A 13,511-nucleotide genomic window follows, 5' to 3' on the forward strand; every position below is an offset into this window, starting at 1 on the left:
GCAAAATACAATTTCTAAAATAGAAAACTCAGTAGAATTGAAATGACTTAAGAGCAGAATTGTGATGACTATGGAAAGAGTTGATGAACTTGCTCTTCAAAATAAACTAATAAACTATAGAATAAAAACTAATAAACTATAGGATAAAAAATTTGTTTTATATATATAAATACAAAGCTTGGTATAAGTATCACATATATATTCTACAGTATCACAAGTATTACATATACATTATCTGACAAAAGTTTGTATTCTACATATATGAATAACTCTTACAACTCGGTAAGAAGACAAACCAATAATGGGTAAAAGATTTGAATGGAAACTTTATAAGACATAAAAATGGCTACTAAAATCATAAAATAATTCTCAGCATAATTAATCATCAAGAAAATGCTAATTAAAGCCACAATGATACACTCTACCCTAAAATTAAGAAGACTGGTAATACCAAGTGTTGACAAATAGTGAAGCAACTAGAACTCTCATATATTGTTGGTGGGAATGCAAACTCTTTGGAAGGTTGTTTGGCAGTTCCTTCTAAAGTTACACATGCACCTACAATATTCGTTGTCCATTCTACTTTGTCTATTCTACAGCTATTCTACTTCTAGCTATGTACCACTCCCTCCAAAATAAAAGAAATAAAAATATATGACCACATAGGACTTATATGCAAATGTTCAGAGTGTACCTATTCACGGTAACTGAAAACTAGAAAGAAACTTGAAGTCTATCAACAGGTAAATGGAAAAACAAATGCAGCAATGAAGGAATTGATGGGATACAATGATGGAATGATGGAATACAATTCAATGTTAAAAGAAATGGACTACTTTTTGCTCAACAAGAGAAATGAATATCAAAATCATTACACCGAGAGAAGGCAGACACAAAAGCACAAATTCTATGATTCTTTTGGGGCTCATCAGTAAAAGAGCAGTTATTCCATGGCCAATGGTAGAGAATGTGAATGTGCTGGTGAGAAACTGGCTGGAAGTTGCTAAGAAGTGGATGGATGGTCATTAATGCAGAAAACAATATACTGAGGTAGCCCCAACATTTGCACCACCAAAGCTGAAATGTTAGGAATCTGCCTGTAGTCTGAGCTTCTTTCTATCAGTGTTATTCTAATCAATGTTTAGAAGTAACTGTCAAAGAAGAGTTTGCAAAATAAAAAAAAATCATTTTCTTTGGGAAGCAATGAGTAGTTTCTAATTCCTTTTTAAGATTCCCCTGATCTTTTGATCTAGTAGTAATTGCTAAGATACCAATGCTCCACCTCTGCAGGTTGTAGACAGATGTGGCAGTTGCTGCTCAGACTTTTAATTATTCTTCTCATTTCAGCTATATATCTCATTTCTGCTCTATACAGTGTATCCTCTCTGGGATTCTGCAGCAAATTGCAACTCCTCAGCATGCATTCTAGGCTGCAGCTTCCACTCCACACTTTCATTTGTTGTCACTCTGGCACTCATTTTTAAATTACAGAAATGCATAAATGTTTTTATCTTCTGTGGTACACCTATTCTCTTTGTTCTTACAAGTTTTTCTCAGTTTTATATCTTTATTGTAACTTTAATGTGAAGAAATGGGAAGTAAATATACTTTCTCAATCACTTTTACCTAGAAGCCCAAGAATTTGAGCTTTGAAATCTATGACAAGTTAATGATGTACACCCATGAGTGTCAACTTTAAGTTATTTACCACTCTCGTCCCTAAATATTAGCTGATGCTCTCCATTAAAAACCTTACTTCTGGCCAATCTCTTCGAACCATTTCCAGTAATTTCCTCTGCCCTTCTTGAGAACTTCCAGATATTGACTTTAAGCTTGTTCTCCTGTTTTTGTTATTGCCCAGCATAAAGACAAATGCAACATATTTCAAAATTGATTTTGTCCACTACTGAGATAGGGTAAGCCTATTTGACACAGCTGTCTACTTTTGTCATCCCCTGAGATTTCCTATCGCACACAGGCTAACTAGGATGGCACTCTTACCCATCTTGCTCTGGCCCCACAAGAGAAGTGAAGAAATAGTAAAACACTGGAGATAGAGTGGGTACGGGGGTCGATATATCAGAGTAATAATGTGATTATAATCTACTTAAGGGCATTGAAAGGGTCTCGTATTTCTTTATACTCCTAAGAACTTAGCAAACACAATAAGCACTAATTAAGCACGATTCAATTGAGTATTTTCTAACTCCGTAGTCCTTAAAAGTACCAACTAAATAATCCTTTCAGTGTACTTAAGAAGCAAGCAATTATAAATGTTCCTCATCCTAGATACTAAACAAGGCAGAACACGCGAATTTACTGAGGTTATCTCACACATCCTGATTCTATCTTTTAGCCAACAATATTAAATATAATCTTTGCTCTATTTTTATTCATTTCTTCCACAAATGTTTATGGAGAACCCATCATGAGACAATAATTGCTCTAGGTTCTGAGGATACAGCAATGACTAAAATAGACAAATCTTTGTCCTTGTATGACTTACACTGTTAGAATATAGGTGATCCATGAGATAACAAAATAGCCATATTTTTTTTTAAAAGAAGTCAAATTATTTAAATTTTTCTACTTTGGAGGAAAAAGGATTCACCGATCCCTGGACACAGAAGAATCCACAATGCCTTCTATCCATAATCAGAAATTGTAGTGCTTTATATGCAGAGCTGCCATGGCTAGTGTCTTGGGCCAAGCAGAGATATCAACCTTGCATATGTGGGCACCAGGTCAGAACCCCCAGAGACAGGCAAAATGAGGAAGGAAGCCAACCATGTTAATATTTGTGATGTTTAGTAGTGAATTGACTCATTCACATACCTTTTGTGGGTGTCTACATGTGAGGACACAGAGAAAGTCATGACTGACAGTGTTGATGAACTGATGACCTAGTTTTCCACACAGCCCAGTATGCAACCTACTCTTGAAGTACTGGGTTTCAAAGTGACTGTAAGACCACAAAGAACTGCCAAAATTTTTATCTTTTTCTACTAATGGCTATTTGCTTTTGTCTCTTTCTTGCAACTTCACAAAGATCATCAATGATCCAGTAGTGAGTACATAGTAGACATGTCTACTATATTGTATAGATTAAATCAGAATTGCTCAATGAATCAGACTTTCTCATGCTGCATATCTTACATGCTTCCTCCTCCTCGGAAGGGTTCCTATTTAAATAAAATTACATTTAACCAGAATAGAATTTTAAAAGAATCTTTTATTTTTCTCCATATTGTTTTAATTTGTGCTAGTCATAATATACCCTAAAACAATTAACTCATAAAATATAGTGGCTCTTCAAATTACTCCAGGTAACTTTTATCTCTACTTTTATTGAGTTTACTTTTAAAAATATGAAAACATAAATAAAAGATAATAGACTTATCTTACTAAAACCAATTGTCACCGTATTCATTTGATTCTCAATCATGGCAAAAATAAATAAGGAGATGGGAGGAAAGATGAATCAGATCTACACAGTATTGTGCATTTGCTTTTTCCATTTGTCTTATCATGTCAGCTCATACTCTGCAAAAATGTTGCTATTAAATTGTAAGGAGGAATATCTGTCAATATAACCTTGGAGGCAACTACAAACAAATTTAATCAACTGAGAACAAGAGTGACTAATAAACTCCACAAGAATTAAGAAGCTGTTCAAGAAGCAGAATGAACACTGATGTATTGCTTGAAAATATGACTATGGTTTCCCTGAAAAGTCTATTCATATCATACTTTTTAGATGTCTGGATTTTGGCAGCAGCTCCCAGAAACTGAGGGAAGGTAATCACACAAGTAGAATGCATTAATTTCATCACCCATGGCAGAGGGGCAGGCAGGGCTTGGAGGACTGACATTACATGTAAAACAGACCAAAAAAAAAAAAAAATGCAAAAAAACCAGAAGAGAATGAGAGTTGTTGAAGACATGTCCTCTCATTTCTCCTAGCTTGCTGGTACACAACCATCTGTTTTTCCTCTATAGGGAATGAATAGTGCAATTAGAGTGAGGATTAGGATGGGTAAAGGGAATAGCTTGAGTATTCTAATGTGATTACAGTAAAATAAAATTCCTGCTATCTTAGAGTGCTGGAGGGCAGGATTCTCTACTATTATGGCATGTCCAGGAGCATTGAATTATATCTCTAGACACCTGGATAGGTCTAGATGTAACATTAGGTAAGCTGCTCAACGTCTCTGAAACTATTTCCTCATTTATAAAATGTGAGCAATAACTATACCTACTTTCAATGGTTGTCATGAGTATTAAATGAGATAATGTAAGTATAGTCTGGTATCTACTTAGTGGACAAGAAATGTAGATATTGGTTATTTGCCTTTTGATTCTGAGCCTTATTTCTTACCCTCCTGCCTCAAAGCAGTGTTATCCTGACTCCTTTGCCAGATAGCTTCTAATTGGGAGATACTGGTGGAAAAATAAAAGGCAAAAGAAAAGATAAGCCATTTTCCCTTCCTTTGCATTTGCCTCTGGAAGTGGAAGCAGCAGAATGCCAAAAGTCTCAGAAAAATGGGCTCATTGACTCTGATTACAGCAGCTGCAACAGCAGTGACAATGGCAAGTAACTGTAGGTGACTGCCAGGTGCTGCATTTCTGGTATGGCTATGGCAGCTGTAGCAGCAGAAATAAACAACTATGGGCTCCAGAAGTCTCAGCAACAATTCCAACAGCATCAGCAAGACTGGGCTTCAGGGCTCCTGCAGAGTCAGCAGGAGTGCAGGCTTTTGGCTTCCTGCAGAGCAACAGTTGTGGTTTTGATAACAGCTGTGATACTAATAACACTTCAGCCCCCTGAGCAACACAACCTGTGTGAATTCCATGAAACACCACTGTCCCTTTTGTCCCTGCAACCCAATGGGTATACTTATATAGATATCAGTACCTCTCAGGTACTAATCTCGGAGTAACATCTCATCGTTTCCCTTCTTGAGTCCCTAGTCCTTTCAATACTTTTATAAACAAGCCCCTTTTATAAATGTCCTCTATTTGAAATAACTAGCGTGATTTTCATCTTTCTGACTATACTGACCACTACAATTATTATTATTACCGACATTAATAATTTTAGGGACATGGGGCAAAGTGAAATAGGAATAGCAGTGGCGACTGAAGTTTTGTCCATAGGATGCACCTGAAATCACATTTTTCTCCTTTCCCTCTCAATAACTCTCCTCTAAAAGCCACATATATTTGGATATTATAATTCCAAGACTTTTAGTTATAATAGCAGGTTTTGGAAATCAAACATGTGATATCAGTTTTAAAAGAAAATATAGGAAGATTAGCAAATAGAGTTGAGAAATTGTTCTATAAAATTTAATCAAAGAATAAAGAAAATTTTAAAAAATAAAGGAAATTTGAGAACTAGTCAAGAATTCAAATATCCAAATATTGAGAGTTTCAGGGAGAGGAAAAAGAAAACGAAAGGGAGGAAATTATTAAGAAATAATATAAGAAACATTTGCAAATCTAAAGGACAGGAGTTTATAGTGTGCAAGAGTTCCTTAAAAGCCCAGATCAATGAATGAAGAAACAGTCATATAAACAGCACCAAGGCTCATAATTATTAAATTGTATTAAATCCTGTTAAAGAGAAGATTCTAAAATCTTTCAGAAAGAGAATATATCACATACAAAAGATGAGGGACTATAATGGTGTTGAAACTCTCAAGAACAATACTGGAAGCTGAAAAACAATGGAATAATACATTTGAAAGTAGAAGGGAAAATAATTTTGAAAATTATTATAATTTTATGTAATAATTATTACATATTATAACAGTTATCATTTTATGCATATAGTTAAGTTATACATGAAGGCTTTTATGACACATGAGATCTCAAAAATTGTTCCTTCTATTGATCCTTTCTAGAAAGCCACTAGAGGTTGTAAATCAATAAATCAAGAAAGTAAAAGAAGAGAAAGAAACATAGGATCTAAAGGAAAATGTGTTATCTTTGTATTGTCCAGAAGCTGAGTTGGACAGTGATTTGAATGCCGGTGGAGGAATTGAGAAAGTGGGAGAGAGAAGAAAAGGCAACCTGTAAGGGGCATGTTGTCAAGCAAAGTGCTACTGTGGGCAACCAGAGCTTACTCTCGTCAGGAAATTCAGAGACACAGCATGAATCACATGGCTCAGAGTTATCACACTTTAGAGATGAAAAAGATGGGTTTATATCCATGTTGTCCATCATGTTTAGAGATGTTTCCAGGATATGTTAATTCCCAGGCACTTCTAACTTGATTGTGTGTGGGGGCAAAATGAGAATAAAGTCTTCGAGAAAAGAAGTACAGGTGCTGGCAGTCGGAAGTTGGACCGATGTGTACTTGAATGCAAGGAGCACAAACAGTGACACATATCACTTCCAATCACATTCTATTGCTGAGAACTGGCCATATGGTTTTACTTGGATGCAAAGGAGGCTGGGATTTATAGCCTCTAACTCAGAAACAATTTTTCCCTGACAACTTGACATCATGGGCAACGAGGAGTGAGGAACTGTAAACCATTGGAGAACATCTACCTGCTGCCACAAGTAATTTTTGCTTTTACCTCCTGAGAGCCACTGAAAAGAACAAGTGCCATTGAGAGGTTTGTGATATAATCCTTGCTATTAGTATTTTTCTTTTAAAATGATTATTTCATTAGAAGATATAACTAATGACATAACACTTCTTCACTCTAAGTTTTGGTTAGTCCCAGGAATAGTATTTATGAATCACAGAAACCCATTCAATTCAATTTAATTATATAAATGTTTATGGAGTTCCTTTTATGGTACGGATATTACAAATAGAACACTCTGTTACTCTGTTACCTTCTATATTCTGAAAGGCTGGGAACTAATAATGTCAAGTGGTGCCTGATACTGATGTCATAGTACATGTAGCTTCCCATATCTTGGAGCATTTTGTCTGATATAGATGATTACTAATTATCAAAACAATACCTCAATTCTCAGCAAAACATTTAAAGTCTCCTATGTAGGATACCCATTCATCTGCCAATACCCAGATGAAATGTCATCTCTTGGGTAAACCTGCTCCCAGAAATTCCAAGCACAATTACTGACTCTATTCCTGAGTACTCCCATGGTACTCTGTAGAGAACTATAAAAAAGGAACTTCTGGATTGTATTTTATTTATAATTTTGCTTCAATTTTTTTTCTGGAAAAATATAAAATCCTTAAAAGCAGGAGCTTAACTATTTATTGTATCCTGAGCACCTAGCATAAGGTATACATAAAGCATGCTCTCATATGGATTATGAATGATTGAAGTAGGATTCAGAAGTTTCTTCAATTCTTATAACATCTAGAATCCACCAGTGACTACTGTTGGAAATTCACTTAGATCTCAGGGCTGGACATTTTCTTAGAAAGTGTTATATTTTTAAAAGTCCTGCTTAGGTTCCTGTAAAGAATGGCCTTTGCAGCAGCAATACTTATACCAGACAAAATAGACTTTAAAACAAAGGTTATAATAAGAGACAAAGGAGTTCCCAGTAATCCTACTTCTGTGCATTTATCCAAACAAACTCAAAACACTACCTTGAAGGGACATGTGCATCCATATGTTCATCACAGTATTTTTTACAATAGCCAAGCTGTGGAGGCAACCCGAGTGTCCATTAATGGAAGAATGGATAAAGAAATGGCGGTACATATTTACAATGGTATATTACTCAGCCATAAGAAAGAATGAAATCTTGTCATCTGCAATAATATGGATGTACTGAGGGTATTGTGCTGAGTGGAAAAAGTCAGACAGAGAAAAACAAACGCCATATAATTTCACTTACATGTGGAATCTAAAGGCCAAAATAAACAAACAAAATAGAAACAAACTCATAGATACAGAGAACATTTTGATGGTTGCCAGATGGGATGGGTTGAGGAGGTAGGCGGAAAAGAGGAAGGGATTAAGAAGTACAAACTGGTAGTTACAAAATAGCATAAGGAATATAGTCAGTAATATTGTAACAACTATATATGGTGTTGGATGAATACTAGATTTATTGGGGTGACCACTTTGTAAGTTATATAAATGTTTAATCACCATGTTGTATACCTGAAACTAATATAATATTGTATGCCAACTGCAACTGAAAAAAAAAGTATTAAAAAAAAGGATGTCCTCCATAAGCCATTTTATTTAGTTGTTATCATCATTGATAACAAAGGTTATAATTAAACAAAGGTTATAATAAGAGACAAAGGAGTTCCCAGTAATCCCACCTCTGTGCATTTATCCAAACAAACTCAAAACACTACCTTGAAGGGACATGTGCATCCATATGTGGATATTTGATGATGATTGATGAACAATAGAAGGTGATTAATGATGATGATGTAGGTATGTACAGAAAAACTACCTCATAAAAGTTAGTGATGTGGCAGAGAAGGCACAGGGTCTTATGCTGGAGATCTTAGGTCCTTACTCAGCTCTACCACTTAGTAGTTATTTGATTCTGGTAAGCCATTTAACACCCTTCAGCCTCTATTCCCTCTTCCATAGAATGCAGAGGATAACTGTTTATACAATTGTGATAAGAACTGCAAAACTATAAATATTTTTTAATTATACAAAAACTGCTCAAATATATTTAGCTCCTGTGCTGAGAGTTAATCAAGAAATATCCAACCATATCTCTCTCAAGCTGCTTACAATTCTGTTAAAAATCAAGATGAGAAAGACAAATAGCTCTTGAGAGAATTCAGCAAAGGGTATGAACATTAGGGTTAAAAAAAATACAAATGGTCAAAACTATGTGAAATGACATACAATCTCAAAATTTATAAAATGAAAATCCAAACAGTAAAATCTATTTTTCACCAACTAGATAGAAAAACTATTTAGAATTTTATAATAGCTAAATGTCCACAAAGATGTGAAGAAGGAGGCATGCTCAAACAATATTGAAGGAAACAAATAATTTGAAGAAAAAGTTAGCAGAGCTGCCAAAGCATCAAAGTTTTTTAAAGTATGTACCTTTGACCCACAATTTTATTGTTGTCAATTTAGCCTATGGATACTCAGAAACAAAAAACATATGTATAAAGTTACTCATGATATCATTAATAACATACACTGCTAACAATTTAAATGCCTATCACAAGGGATAGCTTAAATGAATCATGGTTCTTGCAAACAATGAACTATGTTCACTTTAGACATTGAAAATGATTAGTTATCTCTGCCTGTGTGCATAGATTTGTGTTCATACTAACTGCTGACACTAATCCCAGAGTTTCAGTGTCTTAACACAGTGAATTTGAGTTCTTGCTCACTGCTCCAGTCAGGGTCAGGGGAGGGGGTCAGAGGTCATGGGGATGTGTTCCTTACAGTCCTCCAGATATCCAGGCTGATGGAGGCTCTGCCGTCTTCAACACCTGGCCTCTATGGCCACCCTGGTCACTAACATCCAGCTGGCAGATAGGAAATGAGGAGAGGATCATGTATGGATATTTTTATGGACCAGATATGGAGATGGCACACATCACTTCTCTTCTCATTTCACTGGCTAGAACTCACTCAACTGACCACAACTAATCTAGGGTGTGTTAGGAATGGAGTCTGTGTGTGAACCCAGGAAGGAGGGGGATGATAAAGACCAACTTACCAGACCTTCCATGATGGTTTAATGCCAATTTCCAAAAAATAGAAAGTTAAGAGGAAAATGCAATGTACAGAACAGCATGTGCATGTGCATGTGTATTACATAGATTTATTTAGATTTTAAAATATATTTTTTAGAAAAAGCATATACCAATATGTATATTCTGTTTTCTAAATGAACACTCAAAATAATAAGTGATTATTTTGGTGACAGAGACTAAGGTTGTGGTGAAGAAAGAGGCTTTACTCTTGTATTAAACCCTTCTTTTTGGTTACATTTTGAAAATTACATGTGTAAGACTTATATTTTAAAAATGGCTTTAAGCAATTACAAAAATATCCAATCATAGATACACTACTACTATACATACCTTGCTTAGAATATAATTCAGTGATAAACTGAAGCTATGTTCAACGAATGGAAAGGGCTTCTTAAATCTTAAATGAATGAAAGAATAAGTTAATGGGTAAACTGTGTAAATAAGATGAAGGCGATTGGAATCCAATCAATGGAAGAATCAGTGGGCATTGTAGTTATCCTGAGAGCCTTCACAAAAGATACAAGATAGGAAGTGGGTCTTGAAGTATGCCTTGATTTGGAACAACTAACTTTTGTATGTATGCTAGAATAGTGTAGTGGACTGCAAGGATATGCAAATCTTAGAAGATTAAGAAAAAAAGGCACAGAAAGTCTCCTGTATTTCTAGAATCATTTTGTGTTCACTACCAAGTTTAAAAGGGCCATTATTTGGTTTCCTCTTTCACAGAGTTTAGAACATTATATCCTGCCATGTTGTTTTATTTTTTGGCCCTCAATATGACCAAGATTTTTCATTTTTGTTCTGTTTACTGGGCACTTGCTAATTTGTTATTTTTCGACATCCCCTGGGCCTCTACTACCTCCTATAAGATACTTCCTGCCTTTATGGGCGTCATCTTTCTGTGGCCCGTTACCAAGAAAGGGACTTTGGGACTTCTACTTTTACTGCTTTCTCTTACCTTCAACCCTCTTGCCTATAATCATGTGAGTGATGCAAGTTTACTGATAGAGGTATATTTTCCTTCACTCCAGAACCCTTTGTTTTGTGTACCATAGTTAAAAAAATATGTACAGAGTTATGACTGGTGTATTTTATCAACCAGAAGTAAGAACAGTATATGGGGAGGAATAGGTAGCTTATAAAAGATATTATACTGCTTTCTGCTTTTGCTCTATATCCTGCAGGTAAACTGACTGATATTTTAATTTCCTCAGACTCTTTTGAAAGCTCTCTAAATGAATGTTCTGAAGAAAATATATAACTTTTGTTATCATACTTTATGGTTATTACCATGTACACATTAAATGTGAATTAATGCAATAAAACAGTACATTTCACATAAAAATACCATGAATTTCACTGCTGCCACTGACATAGCACATGTATCAATGTAATTATGGGTTACAAATTTTTGCCAAGAGAGGAAGTAATATTTATTTGATATTCACTTATTGTGAGAATTCAAAACAAGTAATGCACTTTGATATCACGCTGGTACCTCACCTATTCTCCTTACCTGAGGTTCCTTTTAGGAAATTAGCATTTTCTTTAGACTTAGCTTTAATTTCATAACAGGTGCTGGTATTGGAGATATTTAGCAAAGACTGGAGCCAATGAAAATCTATTTGCCACTAAGTATAGATGAGTAATTCTCATTACTGAAATTTAAGGAGATTCTGCTGTCTTTTCCAGATATCGTCAATTTTAACAAAGTATTTTACATTCTTAACACACTATGTAGATAAAATAATATGTACATTATAACAAATAGTTAGATGTTAGCTACTCACTACAAGAGGGACTGAAAATTTGTAACTGTATTCATGAAGGTTCAATTTGGAACATTTGTATATATATCTATTAATAATACTTTAAATAAACTAGCCAAATTTCATTAAAAATTAATAGTATTTGTCAGCAAATGAATTTCACACATTTTAAAGGAAGAAAAAATGCTTAGGAAATATTTAGATCCATAAGTTATAAGATTAAATTTGAAGATCATTGTGCAGGGTCAAATCTTAACTATCATAGAATTTCTCCATATCTCCTATAGCACCTAAGAAAGAGAGTGAGTGCTAATAAGTACTTAGACTGTCATGATTTCTCAGAAGTCCTTATGCTTACTCCTTGCTACAGCTATTATACAATACCCAAACTTAGCTACTGTGTGTCTAAATATGTGGGTAATATGTATGTAGGTCCCATAAGGAAAGGACTATAACATACTTACACCAGAAACTGTTTGCCTTGATTACATGTCTCTCCACATAAGTCATTCCCATGTACTTTAATCTAGTACATGGATAGTCCTTTATGTTAAAAAATTATGTTAAAGTACATTCCCATGTACTTTATGTTATGTACTTATGTTAAAGTATATTCCCATATACTTTAACCTAGTATGTGAATAGTCCCTTATGTTAAAAAATTAAGCAGAGGACTTGATCTCAGGAAAGGTGGTCCAGCCCCTGATCTAAGAACGGGCATGAGCCTAGTTCTGGATAATGTGTTACAAGGGAGTGTCTTCTGAGAAAGAATTTTTTCTCTCTTTTAAGAGAAGGGTTACATGAGAAGTGCTTTTTGCAACACAATCTCCTGTATCTGGTCTGTGAATCTATATGAAGTGGAACTGTGGTGCCTAAAACTGCTGCCACCATCTTAAAAATGTGTTGGAAAGACCATGAGACATCAGCCTAGCATCTTGACATTGTTGAGTCTGGAATTAGCCTGCAACTGCCTGTCTCTGGATTTCTTAGTATATGAGAAAAGTATGACTTTTTTTGTTTTATGTTATTGATAGTTTTGTTTTTCTGTTATTTTTCATTTATATGAATGTCTATTTGAAGTTTATGGACATTATCATAAATTTAAACTAGCCAACTGAGTTGTGTTATATTTTTTTCATAAATATTCGGATGAGTCAGTTTAGATGTGAGCTTGGGCTCCACAAGGGCTAGCTTTTTACCAGGTCAGTACAGTAAAGGGAGAAGGGAAGATGGAGTTCGGGGTGTTTAAAAAAAAAAAGATTATAATGAGAATCATGGAATCAAAGTAAGATGAAAAGAAAAGGGAACATGGAAGGAGGTCATATTAGGTCATAATGAGGTCAGACAATTCTTGCAGTGGTTATAGTAGAGTAAATGAATTGGAAATATGGAAGAGGATGGTTAAACACTAAATGCTTGAAATTAGAATAAGGAGTGTAGATATTACTGATGATTGCAAGTCCTTAAGTATGACTCTGGTAATAATGGCTAAGTAAGGCAGAGCAAAGAACTTTGAGAATGTGGTGGTTAAAGCCCAGAGAGATCAAGTCAACATTAAAGAAAATGATTACACACACCCACATACACATGTATACATAATCTCGTTCATGTATGGATAATATATTAAACATCCATTTGCTCTCTCATGTCTATATTCCTCCATTTTCAGCCCTGTTCTGTGCCCTGTGAAGATTGATCTCTCTACTATATCATGCCTGTTTCCTAGTTCTGTGGATTTCAGTTGAGTTGATCAAGAGTAAGTGGAAGGGAAATTAAGTTGTAGTATTTATCTCCTTCCCCATCTCTTCTTACAGTGGTTCTGGCAGCGGCTAAGTAGCTCTTGGCGGAAGGGGAAGTGCTCCTTTCACAGCTCTAAGCTCTCCCCAGGTTCCTATCATGCTTTTCCCTCATCATTGTGTCTAGAGGGTGGCAATGGCTTCAGGTAGGGTTCTTGATCATTCTGAATTTGTTCCCTCATCTCAACTCAAACTCTTAAAAATATTTACTTTATTTAACTTTCTTCAATTAAATTGTTTTGAGTGTGTTAC

This window comes from Pteropus medius, unplaced genomic scaffold (genome assembly GCF_902729225.1).
Source record: "Pteropus medius unplaced genomic scaffold, Ma_sr-lr_union100, whole genome shotgun sequence".
NCBI classification, from domain to species: Eukaryota; Metazoa; Chordata; class Mammalia; order Chiroptera; family Pteropodidae; genus Pteropus; species Pteropus medius.